Source organism: Gorilla gorilla, chromosome 2 (genome assembly GCF_029281585.2).
Source record: "Gorilla gorilla gorilla isolate KB3781 chromosome 2, NHGRI_mGorGor1-v2.1_pri, whole genome shotgun sequence".
Classification (NCBI taxonomy): domain Eukaryota; kingdom Metazoa; phylum Chordata; class Mammalia; order Primates; family Hominidae; genus Gorilla; species Gorilla gorilla.
Genome location: NC_086017.1, coordinates 68,099,485 through 68,111,732, shown reverse-complemented (window position 1 = coordinate 68,111,732; position 12,248 = coordinate 68,099,485). Strand labels below are relative to the sequence as shown.

At 48.2% G+C, this 12,248-nt stretch overlaps 1 protein-coding gene across 5 annotated transcripts in view; it reads right to left on the bottom strand.

Moving 5' to 3' along the window:
• The window catches only part of ABHD6 (abhydrolase domain containing 6, acylglycerol lipase), a 55,088-nt gene extending 43,388 nt beyond the window's left edge, over positions 1-11,700 (bottom strand). For 2 of the 5 annotated variants that reach the window (XM_019024251.4, XM_019024252.4), the window contains exon 1: positions 11,287-11,700. The gene's annotated coding sequence lies outside the window, so the exon portion shown is untranslated. The remainder of the gene's footprint in view (positions 1-11,286) is intronic. The other 3 variants (XM_004034377.5, XM_004034376.5, XM_055383215.2) reach the window with 3 other exon arrangements.
• Positions 11,701-12,248: the final 548 nt, after the last annotated feature.

Sequence of the window (12,248 nt, the reverse complement as noted above, 5' to 3'; positions counted from 1 at the left end):
AAAAAGTTTTTAAATCTCCACATGGAAACAGATACCATAAATAAGATTAAAATTTGTAAATACACAATAGAGACAACATAGTAATTTCCTTAATGTATAAAGGGTTCCTACAAATTAAGACCAATAACAACAAAACCTAATAGAAAAATGAGCAAATGATCTGAACAGATAATTTACCAGGAGGGAAATACAAATGACTCTTAAACATATAAAAAGATGCTCAATCTCATTTATAATAAGAGATATGCAAATTAAATCTACAGGGTGATGGTGATCTTCCTTTATTGTACTGGCAAAGAACAAGAAGTTTAATACAGACTGTGCTGCTGAGGCTATGGAAAAATAGATGCTCTCATACAATGTACCAATTTACATTCTCATCAGCAAACTCTACAGATTGCAATTTGGCAAAATCTGTGGCTATGTAAAATGCACATATCCTTGACCTAATGATCATCTCTCTCTCTTTTTTTTTTTTCTGAGATAGAGTTTCACTCTTGTTGCCCAGGCTGGAGTGCAATGCCGCGATCTCAGCTCACCGCAACCTCCGCCTCCCGGGTTCAAGCGATTCTCCTGCCTCAGCCTCCCGAATAGCTAGGGTTACAGGCATGTGCCACCATGCCTGGCTAATTTTGTATTTTTAGTAGAGACGGGGTTTCTCCGTGTTGGTCAGGCTGGTCTTCGAACTCCCGACCTCAGGTGATCAGCCTGCCTCGGCCTTCCAAAGTGCTGGGATTACAGGCGTGAGCCACCATGCCTGGCTATGATCTTTTCTTCTAGGAATTTATCTATGTTTATGCCTGATTATGTGTGAAAATGTTTGCATAAGAGTATTACAATAGTATTCATAATGGCAAAAGATTGGAAATAATTGACACGCTTACATATAGTGAACTTATAGTTAAGTAAATGATGATACAGCTTTGCAAAGAAACACATATAGCCACTAAATACAAATATAAATTAAATATAAACCATTTAAATAATGAGACAGTCCTATTTGTCCCTATGGGTAATGACCTCCAAGGTACATTAACTCAAAAAAGCATGGAACAGAAGACAGTGGATAAGAGTAATACCCTAACATTGAAAAACAGAGAGTGAGAGAGAAAATATATTTGTTATGCTTATGTACGTGGGAAATCCTTCTGAATGGACACAAAAGAAATTGGCCATGATTATGGTTAGCACTGGGAAGGGAAACTGCAGGGCTGGGGACAGAGATGAGAGGGAGACTTTTCACTGATACCTTTTGTCCCTTTTGAAGTGCTACTATGTGCATATTTAATAAAAAACTACAATATAGGCTGGGCACTGTGGCTCATGCCTGTAATCCCAGGATTTGGGAAGCCGAGGCGGGCAGACCACTTGAGGCCAGTAGTTCGAGACCAGCCTGGCCAACACGGTGAAACCCGGACTCCACTAAAAATACAAAAATTAGCCAGGCGTGGTGGTGTGCGCCTGTAGTCCCAGCAACTCAGGAGGCTGAGGCACAAGGATTGCTTGACCGCGAGGTGGAGGTTGCAATGAGCCAAGACTGTGCCATTGTACTCCAGCCTGGGTGACAGAGCGAGACTCTCTCTCAAAAACAAACAAACAAAAAACAAAAAAACAAAAAAGAACTATAATATAAACTCCTCAAATAAAGTAGTCCATCTGTATTGTCCAATATGGTAGCCACTAGTCACATGTGGCTGCTTAAAATTAAATTGAAATTAAATAAAATTTAAAATTCGAATCTTCAGCTGCACTAGCCACATGTGAAATGCTCAACAGCCACTAGTTTGTGGTTATCATATTGGACAGCAGAAATATAGAACATTTCCCTTATCACAAAAGTTCTACTGGCCAGTCCCGGACTCTACACTAGTTCAAGAGGCCAGGCACCGTGGCTCACACCTGTAATCCCAGCACCTTGGGAGGCTGAAGCAGGAGGATCACTTTGCGCCCAGGAGTTAGAGACAAACCTGGGCAACATAGCAAGACCCCATCTCTACTAAAAATACAAAAATTAGCCAGGCGTGGTGGTGCATGCCTGTAGTCCTAGCTAGAATCCCTTGAACCCAGGAGGCGGAGGTTGCAGTGCACTGCACTGCAGCCTGGGTGACAGAGTAAGGCTCTGTCTCAAAAAAAAAAAAAGGCCCATTAGAGACAGCAACCAAATATTAACTGTTTTCCATTATGAGGAAAGAAATACAAATGTGAATGCTGGAAGGATGGAGGATGAAACTCCCTCCATCTCCACACACGCTATGCAGCCTAGCAGCCCACTCTATTAACAGTCAATGACTCGGGGACTATTGCCCATGTGACTGTCCAAACGTTATGCCTGCATGGCAGGAACTTTAGTCCTTAAGACTCAAAGTCCAGTACTCTAAGATAGAAGATAGGAATTTAAATTTTTCAAATGATAAACGTTCTTATCGTTCTATCCTGGAAACACACGACCATCCATAAACCACAAATTCTTATCTCCTTCATGGTTCTGGGAGAGGTACTGATTCGATGGTTCACTCTCTCCTGCTTTGCACCAAAACTCTGACAACTGGTTCCTCATGGGGGTTCTCATTAAAGAACCAGCCCAGCCCACAGTCCCCTCCCTGCTTTGGCCACCTGGGCAGCACTGTGGGAAAGAGAATTCAGCCCAGCCAGGCTGGTCCTGTGGGTGGAGGATCAGAGAGAACCAGAAAGCCGTGCTACCTGATCCTCTAGAGAAGTGACAGGCAGAGGAGGGACAGGCAGGCAGATCAGTCCGAGGCTCAGCTGGAAGGCAGGGGGGTTGTGTATCCTGTGGTACAGCTTTTAACAAATCACGCTGGCCAAGAAGCAAGGTGATGAAACATGTCACACATGCACTGACCTGGCAACATCAGCCTCTTTTGTCAGGATGGGGGCTATGGTGATAGTCTGGAATAACTGCCTGCTTGAAATCATGTTTAAAACAAGACAACCCTACAGAAATACAAGCCAGTCTCCTGCTGGATAAAACAGGAGCCAAAAGCCACTTGACCCTTTACGTTTAAGGAGCCCAGAGTCTTCAGGCTCTAGTGGAGCCCACAGCAGGCTTTGATTTGAACGTTTCTCACTGAATTAGCATGAATACACGTAACTGTCATCAGCCAGGTCACCCCTCAAAGGTGAAGTGCTAGAAAGAGCATCATGTAAGTGACTATTTGCCACATGGCTGAAAGGAATTAAAATAGCCCTCTACTGGTGTGCTACATAGCAGATGGAAAAAATAGAACCTCAGCACCCAAAACATTCTCCTGTTGGCCAAACTTGCACTTTTAAATAAGAGGAAAAGCAGGGAGATCAAAGACAGTTTTGCCTTTCTTTTTTCTTTCTTTCTCCCTTTCTTTTTCTCTCTCCTTCCTTCCTTCCTTCCTTCTTTCTTTCTTTCTTTTGAGATAGGGTCTCCCTCTGTTGCCCAGGCTAGAGTGCAGTGGCACGATCTCAGTTCACTGCAACCTCTGCCTCTGGAGTTCAAGCAATTCTTGTGCCTCAGTCTCCCCAAGTAGCTGGGACTACAGGTGTGCACCATCATACCCGGCTAATTTTCGTATTTTTAGTAGAGACAGGGTTTTGCCATGTTGGCCAGGCTGGTCTTGAACTCCTGAGGCTTCAAATGATCTGCCTGCCTCGGCCTTCCAAAGTGCTGGGATTACAGGCGTGAGCCACTGTGCCCACCCTGGGGTTTTGCCTTTCTAAATGAGGTGAAGTGGCCAGATGCAGTGGCTCAGGGCTGTAATCCCAGCACTTTGGGAGGCCCAGGGGGGCGGATTACCTGAGGTCACGAGTTCGAGACCAGCCTGGCCAACATGGTGAAATCCTGTCTCTACTAAAAATACAAAATTAGCCAGGTATGGTGGCAGGCATCTCAGTAATCTCAGCTACTCAGGAGGCTGAGGCAGGAGAATCGCTTGAACCTGGGAGGCGGAGGTTGCAATGAGCTGAGATCAAGCCATTGCACTCCAGCCTGGGTGACAGAGCGAGACTCCGTCTCAAAACAAAACAAAAAAAAAAGGAGGTGAGGTTGCTCTACAGTACTTTCCAACTGCAGGAACAAAGTTGATGTTAAACAAAAAAATGAGCCCTGTTAATAAACACTGGCAGGCTTTAGCAGGACAAGACTTCCCCCTCCCAGCACAAAGTCTAGCATTCAGGGTCCTTGTGCACTGATCCACATCTTCTTTCTAGCCAGAATCTCCTCCCCAGAGACCTCAGTAGCCCAGGAAGATAAACACCAGAAAAAAGGATATATGGTAAAGCCACACTCAGACTTTCATAGTTAAAAGTAAAATACAGTTTTGTTTAGTACTTTATCTAAATAAAACAAAAATCGAATCTATCTATTTTAAAAGCAATAGTAAATACTAAGCAAAATTTAGGTTACAATTACATTTCTGTGCTTTTTTTTGCTTTTTTTTTTAATTTGAGACAGGGTCTTGCTCTGTTGCCCAGGCTAGACTGTAGTGGCGCACTGCAGCCTCAACCTCCTGGGCCCAAGTGATCCTCCCACCTCAGCCTCCTGAGCAGCTGGGACCACAGGCATGCACCACCACGCCCAGCTAATTTTTCATTTTTTGCAGAGATGGGGTCTCTCTATGTTACCCAGGCTGTTCTCGAACCCCTGGCCTCAAGCAATCCTCCTGCCTTGCCCTCCCAAAGTGGTGGGCAGGCACGAGCCACCATGCTCAGCCCTGTGCGAATTCTTAGAACAAAGACTTCATTTTGTGTAGACTCTTTTACAGTATGATAAGTCCTTCCAATTAACATTTGGTCATCACTGTGCTATCATAAAGAAGCCATTTTTGCAAAAATATCTTATGGCCTCACTGATTTCTCAAAGGCCTCTCAATTGTTTGATTTTCAAGTCTCTCCCCTAAAGGAGTGTTCATCCCTTCTCTTTATCAATTGTTGGCAGATCTCACATTGCCAGATCCTATTATTGCTTTGACACATCATCCAAGCAGTTCCTTAACATCACTGGCTTTGATTTCATGAGATATTGCCTCTCTTAAGAGTTGCAGTTTTACTTTCCATTGTTTATGTCATATTTGCAAAACATCTGATGACCAGGCAGAGATGCAGAGCCAAAATATGGATGCTCCTGGAGCCTGGCTGACCACCAGGGTTGAAAACAGAGGGAGAGATGATGAAGTAGGACTTAACTTTGCACATGGCAAGTCCATTAATGAATATTTTCCTGTTATGAAAACTTCTGCTTCCCAGCCAGGCACGGTGGCTCACACCTGTAATCCCAGCACTTTGGGACGCCAAGGCAGGCGGATCACTTGAGGTTTGAGACCAGCCTGGACAACATGGTGAAACCCTGTCTCTAGCTAAAAACACAAAAAAATTAGCCAGGCGTGGTGGCACACACCTGTCGTCCCAGCTACAAAGGAGGCTGAGGCACAAGAATGCCTTGAACTCAGGAGGCAGAGGCTGCAGTGAGCCAAGTTCGTGCCACTGCGCTCCAGCCTGGGCAACAGAGTGAGACTCTGTCTCAAAAAAAAAAGAAAAGAAAACTTCTGCTTCCCATCCACAATCTGGAAACTGTGGAGAATCAGATACTAGATACACTTAATAATCTGACTTTCTCATGACTATACCTGCACTGGCTTTCTGTTTTTTTCTCTATTTTCTCCACTCTCTACCTATAAGACGTCCTCTGTCTACCCCCAGTTCTCCTTTAAAAAATCTTTCTGGTGGAGCTAGAAGTTATCTCCTTCACTTAGACTTTCCTCAATCCCCCAGTAATCTCTATTTCATCCTCCATGCCCCACAGTATTTGGTATGAACACTTCCCTCTCAAGACACTTGAGATTTGTATCTCGTGATAAGAACACTGGCTGGGCGGGACTGTAAACTAGTTCAACCATTGTGGAAGACAGTGCAGTGATTCCTCAAGGACTGAGAACTAGAAACTATCTGACCCAGCAATCTCATTACTGGGCATACACCCAAAGGATTATAAATAATGCTACTATAAAGACACATGAACACATATGTTTATTGCAGCACTATTCACAATAGCAAAGACTTGGAACCAACCCAAATGTCCATCAATGATAGACTGGATTAAGAAAATGTGGCACATATACACCATGGAATACTATGCAGCCATAAAAAAGGATGAGTTCATGTCCTTTGTAGGGACATGGATGAAGCTGGAAACCATCATTCTGAGCAAACTATTCCAAGGACAGAAAACCAAACACCACACATTCTCACTCATAGGTGGGAATTGAACAATGAGAACACTTGGACACAGGGTGGGGAACATTACACACCAGGGCCTGTCGTGGGGCAGGGGGATGGGGGAGGGATAGCATTAGGAGAAATACCTAACGTAAATGACGAGTTAACGGGTGCAGCAAACCAACATGGCACATGTATACATATGTAACAAACCTGCACGTTGTGCACATGTACCCTAGAACTTAAAGTATAATAATAATAATAATAATAAAAAGAACACTGGCTGGACCCTCCACTAGGCTGCAAGCTCCTCAAAAACGAGTCTGACCACATCTTTGCCTCTGTCACAGTACTTAGCATACACTGTGCCTTGCCCTTGGTGGACACTTGGTCAATGCCAAATGATAAGCTGGAAAGCTGAAACAAAACCAACTGCTGACTGAGAAGAAACCACTCCCTGCACCCATCACACAGCCTTAGGGGGAGAAGTCATGAATCAACAGGGCTGCCCCACCAGTGTCAACGCAGGCATTCCTTCACTCTGCTCATATTGCCACAAATGAAAGAAACATTCGTCAGAGCAGTATAGTTCTAGAGGTTTTAGTTTGGATGGGCAGCTGGGTCCTAGAGAAATTAAGCAAGCTGCTCAATGTCACACAGCTTTCTCTTCCTCTCTGCTAATTCACCGGTGGTTGGCAGTGGCTCTCAGCATGATGTTGAAGGCCACTTAGGATTTGGTGCCTGCCCATCTCCAAGACTCATCTTCTTCTATCACCTGCCTATTGCCTGCCCTCCATCCCTTCCCATAATGATCTGCAACCCCCAGACATGCCGTGCTCTCCCACACCTCCCGGACTTTGACACACCTGCTCCTCTCTCCCCGGCACGCCTATTCTCCCTCTCGCCTGGCGAGCTCCAGCCCATCCTAAAAGTCTTGGCTATTAAAGCACTGCCGCTCTCTGTAAATGCTCCTGACAGTTCAGTTTTGCAGCTCAACAACCTGGGTTCAAATCTCTGCTCTGCCATTGACCACGGTGACTCTGTTCTGGTCACATGCTTGCCATGTGACTGTAGCAAGTGACCTAACCTCTTAGAATTCTACCTCAGTGTGGGGATGAAATGGGATGATGCAAGGAAACTGTTCAAAGCAGTGACAGGCAGATACTAAGCATTCACTCTGCACTGCTGGGATCTTGCCTGACTTCACAGGCAGAGTTAGGCAGCCCTGCCATACCTCCACCACCCTGCATGGCCACTGCTCAGGCCTATTGAGATGCCTGAGTAGTCTCTGGGCAGGGTCTGCGTTGCCATCTTTATACTCTCAGAATCCAGTCCCATCCCCAGACTTCATCATATGTAAGGTATGAATCCTTTTCTGGGTATATCACAAGGCAAACACCCAATGCCAACAGCCAAACAGCCACAGCTTCTGGAAAAATGCCTAAGAGCAAAGGCTGCTGTTAATATATTACTTAAAAAGAAGAGGATCCCAACCTGCAGCAGTGTAAGAACCTCTGCCCACACCTCCTGAGTGCTGTCCTGCTCCCCTGAATCAGCAGCTTCCTTGGTACAGCACCAGAGAGCCACACAGAAGCTCATGACAGACCCCAAACCCATCCAGCCACAGGCAGCAACACCTCAAGTGGCCTCTAGGATTGGGAAGCGTCAAATAGGATCCAGAGGGTTTCTGAGGGTCCGGTTTAGGAGAATACCTTGATCTTCTTGGAAGAGGCAACTACATGCAAGGTCAGAACGGACTTTAATGTTGTGAAAATCATGTCTGGTTTCAGTTTCTCAACTGTGGCACAAGTGACATTGGAGGCCATATAATTCTTTGTTGTGGCACTGTCCTGTGCATTGTAGGACGTTTAGCAGCATCCCTGGCCTCTACCCACTTGATGTTACCTACAAGTTGTGACAACCAACAACAACAAAAAAATTTTAAAATTATCCATGTTTGGCCGGGCGCGGTGGCTCACATCTGCAATCCCAGCACTTTGGGAGGTAGAGGCGGGCGGATCACCCGAGGTCGGGAGTTCGAGACCAGCCTGACCAACATGGAGAAACCCCGTCTCTACTAAAAATACAAAATTAGCCAGGCGTGCTTGTGCATGCCTGTAATCCCAGCTACTCTGGAGGCTGAGGCAGGAGAATTGCTTGAACCCAGGAGGCGGAGGTTGCGGTGAGCCGAGATCGCGCCACTGCACTCCAGCCTGGGCGACAGAGCAAGACTCTGTCTCAAAAAAAAAAAAAAAAAAATTACCCAGGTTTGGTGGTGCACACCTGTAGCCCCAGTTACTTAGGAGGCTGAGGTAGCAGGATTGCTTGAGCCCAGGAGTTCAAAGTTACAGTGAGCTAAGATTGCTCCACTGCACTCCAGCATGGGTAACAGAGTGAGACCCTGTCTCTTAAAAAAAAATTTTTTTTAAGACTCAAATAGGAGAAATTTTTAAATGAATTTTTTTTCAACTTGCAGAACTAGCTTCCTGGCATCTTCCAAATATTTAGCTTTGATGGGGATGTCTTGCCTCTTTTCTTTTGAACACTCGTCACGGTAATAATTGATCTAATCACCAAAATAACCAGGAGTTTCATAAAAAGTATGACATAGCGTGCCAGGTGTGGTGGTGCACACCTGTAGTTCCAGCTACTTGGGAGGCTGAGGTGGGAGAACCACTTGAGCCCAAGAGTTCCAGGTCAGCCTGAGTAGGAAACATAGTGAGACTTCATCTCTAAAAAAAAAAATTTTTTTAAAGAATATGACATAGTGAAGCTGATTTCCAATCTTAGCTGCCTGCTAGCCTACTAGGATAAACACTCATTCTTTATTTATTTATTTTATTTTTTGAGACTGGGTCTTACTTTGTCACCTAGGCTGGAGTGCAGTGGAGCAATCTCAGCTTACTGCAGCCTCGACCTCCCAGGCTCAAGCAATCCTCCCACCCCAGCCTCCCAAGTAGCCGGGACTACAGGTGCGCAACACCACTCTCAGCTAATTTTTTTTTTTTTTTTTTTTGGTAGAGATGGGGTTTCACTATGTTGCCCAGGCTAGTCTTGAACTCCTGGGTTCAGGGGTTCCTCTTGCCTTGGCCTCTCAAAGTGCTGGCCACTTTGAGGTGTGAGCCCTCCACACCCAGACAAAACATTCATGCTTGCCTTTCTTCCCTCCAAACCCAAAGATAATCTTTGAGTCTAACTTCTCGCCCCCAGGATAGACCTCACCCAACACATACTGCAAACCAGGATCACCTCTAAGGACAATTTTTTTCTCATATCAAGTTTCAGAATTACTTCCCAGTTGCACAAACTGCATTCCCATCTTTTACTCTAGGTTTGCAGATGCTCACAGAATCAAAGGTCACACATTTTAAAAGCTAAAAAAAACCAGAAGGGCAATTCTGTCTCTAACTACAAAGACAATGGATAATTTGGAGTTGACGAAAGCCACAGAATGTGTCGGAAAGGGCAAAATAATAAAAATAATAAAAAGATGAAAATAGAGAAAGTCTCATAGGCCTTTCTGAGCACACAAAATGGTTAATTTCTGCAGAGTCAGTGTGAGCCATTTATTAATTATTTTTTTCCAGTAATTCAAGGTAGTGGTCAACTACCACTCTTCATAATAACAGCTGCTGCTTTCTGAGTGCTTAACACATGCTGGGCCCTGTGCATTATTTTATCTAAATATTGCCACTACCCTCTAAAGTGGGTAGTATCACCAGAAGCTGAGAGGCCCTTGCTGGTCTGAGAAAAACAAATTGGTGCTAGAAACACAGGTGATTAATTTCTCTTATTTCTAATTTCCTATATTATAACAATGTTCTTGATAAGAATTTGTTGAAATTGGGTAAAAAGTCTAGTGGTTCGAGGTCGGGTTGGGGGGGGGGGTTGGGGGAAGGGGGTGGTTCTGAGGCCACACTCACTTCGTGTCTTGGGAAGGTACCACCTCTGGAAGCCTCATATTCCTGCTCTCAGGAATGGGCACAGCGGTGGTACCTACCTCAAGGGGCTGTTGGGGAAAGTATGGCAGGTAATTCTTTTAAGGGGCTTAGGACAGGGCCTGGCACCCAAGATTTGCTTATTCTATGTCAGCTATTATTCATTATAAACTACTTTAAACTCTTAGCCAGGTGGAGCCACTAGGGATTTCTGAGCAGGCGGGAGCAGCGGGGAGGGGGGCGGCGAGATAAATGAGGGCCTCCAGGTCCCAGCTGGAGTAAGACCCCCCTTTATTTCCTCTTCCTAACCACCCAGCTCCTGGGGCATACAAAGGGCTCAAAATACATATTCCCTGCATGCACAGTATCTAGACCCTCTGGCATCCTCCTCTTCCCCCACTCCCCCATGCCTCACTCTGTCACCTGGCCTCGCTGTGGGCTCAGGAGCGCAAACCCTGCACGTGCACTGCCCTGCAGCCGGCGTTACACAATCCGCATTTCTAAGGCAGCCGTGAAACCTGTGTCGCTGTAGGCGGGGGACCGCAGGTTGCCGGCGGGTACCTGGCTGGACAGCATCCTGATTCAAGTGTTTCGACACGGAAGGGGCGCAAGGGCACGGGAGCCGGGGCAGGCTGGGGAAAGGGAAGCTGAAAGCCTGCTGGGGGAGGGGAGCAGCGGAGAGAGATCTTGGGGACGGCGCGGAGGCGGCGCGTGACACGGAGCAAGATGCTATCTGGGTGGGCGAGCTGCAGTCCTTCTCCAGGAAATGGGGGAAACAGGGCTGCAGGACCCCAAAATCCTCTCGGCACTGCGAGGGGAGCCTAAGGGCTGCTGCGGGCGCAGGGGGTGGGGAGGCGGAGTAGAAAGAGGGTGCAGGTCCCGACCCGTCCTCACTCTGTCCCCCGGCTTCAAGAGGCTGGCTGGACCCAGGAAATGGGGCGCCGGGTTTCGGGCATCTCAAACCTATCCAGGCAGCGGGAGGTGGGGGCAGCGCCCGCGCGGGGAGCGGAGTGGAAAGGCAAGTGCAGATCCCCAACTCTTTCCACTCGATGCGCCGCTGCAGGGAGGCACTGGGGAAGAGGTCACGGGGCCATCAGGGCGCCCCATCCCCCTAGGAGCGCACCACCGCCCACCCGCCTCCGCTCACCTGACCGGCCTCAACCGCCTGGGTCCCGCCGCCGGGCCCGGACCCCGGCCCTCGGTCTCTAGCCCCGGGCTGGGACCTGCCGCCGCGCTCCTACCCGCGCCGCTCCCAGCTCTGGCGCCCAGCCCAACTGGACTCCTTAAAGGCGCAGCGTGCCGGTTCGCGTCCTCCGACAGAAAAGCCAGCCCCGCCCCGCCCCGGCGCCGCGCGCTGTCCCCCAGCGGCCGAGCTCTGTTTGGGGGCTCCGGGGCGCTTATTCCCCAGCTCCTCCGCGCGCTGGCTCACAGCGTTAAACCCGGAGGGTACAGTTAGCGTCTCGCACAACCCGACGCCGGCAACTGTCTCCTAGCACCCGAGAGCCAGGGCGAGAGCAGGATCGCCTACCGACGTACCGGGGGCGGAGCCCGAGCGCCCGGTCCCGCCCCCGCCCCCGCCCCGCCCCGCCCCGCCCCGGAGCGCACACGGTGGCGGGGCGCGGGGAGGGCCTCTGAGCCCGCAGAGCCACACACAGTTCCACATCCCCGGCCCGAATTCTTCCCGGCACTGTTTCACTTACTGAGCACCTACTGTGTGCCTGGCGCGGCTGGGCATTAAACCCGCCAAAGTGACTCAGGCAGGATCTCTGGATCTCTGCCCCGAAAGGCATCAGTGAGAAAGGGACAGGCAGGGGTTCTCAGGCAGCAAAGCAACACTGCTTGTCATCGGTTGTCTCACGTAATCCTATGAGGCAGGCACTGGGGTCGACTTCTTTTCTCAGAAGACACCGAGGCTCAGGGAGGTGAGGGGCTTGCCCTGGATAGTCCAGGAAATGGGAGAAATGGGGGCGCAGGAGCCCCCAAATCCTCTGGACACTGCGAGGGCTCCACCCCAAGGAACACCGTAGGCGCTCATGCTCCCGCCCTGGCTCTCGGGTGCTTGGAGACAGTTGCCGGCGTCGGGTTGTGCGGGACGTCAGACTGTAAGGA